Source organism: Macaca thibetana, chromosome 15, assembly GCF_024542745.1.
Source record: "Macaca thibetana thibetana isolate TM-01 chromosome 15, ASM2454274v1, whole genome shotgun sequence".
NCBI lineage: Eukaryota > Metazoa > Chordata > Mammalia > Primates > Cercopithecidae > Macaca > Macaca thibetana.
In genome coordinates, this window is record NC_065592.1 from 45,622,512 (window position 1) to 45,624,008 (window position 1,497).

A 1,497-nucleotide genomic window follows, 5' to 3' on the forward strand; every position below is an offset into this window, starting at 1 on the left:
AGTTCAATCGTTTTTCTGTTTTCTGATTTATTGGTTTCTATCAGTTTCATGCTCCTGTATTTGTTAACTTCATGATGTTCTTCTTTTTCTAGCTTCTTGAATTGACTGCTTAGTTGTTAGCTAGTTAATTTAGTTAGCTGGCTAGTTGCTTTTAGACTCGTTTGCCTGGCTAGTCTGTCTGCAGCCTGTCCTGCCGAAGCCATCATGGTCTGCACACGTGCCCTCCCTCCCTCCCGAGCTGCCTGGTGGCCTCTTCGTCTGCAGTGAGGCCAGGCCGAGAGAGATGAGTGAGGTCCGGATGACGATGCTCACCTGTGTCTGTTTCTCCTTCCTTCTGGGATGCATGGGAGACTATACTTCTGAGTTGCAAAATGTGAACAACTGGTAAGTCCAGGTAAAAGTTACATTTGTCTTGCAACTTTTCTATAGGTTTGATATAGAAACTCTGGGTAATTCTGCAGCACACTCTGCTTAAGAAATCACTATTGTAGAGATGATGGGGGATGTGGGGTGTAGAGATTTCCTGATGAACACATGCATACCAGAGTTATGAGGGAGTAGAAAGGAATAGTGACAAATCCATTTGGAAAAGGGAGCGAGAGAGACAGAGACAGACAGAGTTGAGCAGACGTGCAGAGAGAAGCATGTGGCCCCAGGGTGAGAGTGAAAATAGCTGCCTCAGCTCCTGTTCACTTTCAAGTTCTCAATTCCAGTTCCATGAGGCCTAGCTATATGGCAGGCTGTACAGTTCCTTCCTTGGATACCCCGGAAATCTATCCATCCTTAAGATATCCTCTCTTCCTTCCATTCTTGGCTCTCTCCTTTTACTTGGACCAGCCAAAGTAGACAATTGTTTCTCAGAGCAGCTCCCAGTAGAACATTTGTTAGTAATGATATTGACAGTTTATCAGGTGGCAGCAACTATTATGCTTTATTGTACCATTTAAGTTAATCCTTACACTATTAGCATTCTCATTTTATAGAGGAGGGAAAAGAGATACAGAGAGGTTTGCTAACTTGCCCAAGGTTGTACAGCTCATAAGTGATGGAGCCAGGATCAAGCCTATATTCATTTTTTAAAAATTATTTATTTATTTGTTTATTTTTTGAGACGGAGTCTCACTGTGTCACCCAGGCTGGAGTGCAGTGGTGCGATCTCGGCTCACTGCAAGCTCCGCCTTCCAGGTTCATGCCATTCTCCTGCCTCAGCCTCCCGAGTAGCTGGGACTACAGGTGCCTGCCACCATGCCCGGCTAATTTTTTATATTTTTAGTAGAGATGGGGTTTCACCGTGCTAGCCAGGATGGGCTTGATCTGACCTCGTGATCCGCCCGCCTCGGCCTCCCAAACTGCTGGGGTTGTAGGCTTGAGCCACTGCGCCCGGCCAGATCAAGCCTATATTCTTAATCATGAGGCCAGTATGTGTTTGAGGCTAAAAATTGCCTCTGAATTCATCTTTGATTGAATTCTCATTTATTTTTAAAGGATCGTGTATAA

General features: G+C 44.9%; 1 protein-coding gene across 1 annotated transcript in view; it reads right to left on the reverse strand.

Annotated features, from left to right (window-relative positions):
• CCDC107 (coiled-coil domain containing 107) overlaps positions 1–1,497 on the reverse strand; it is a 232,499-nt gene that overhangs the window by 97,284 nt on the left and 133,718 nt on the right. The window lies entirely within an intron of this gene.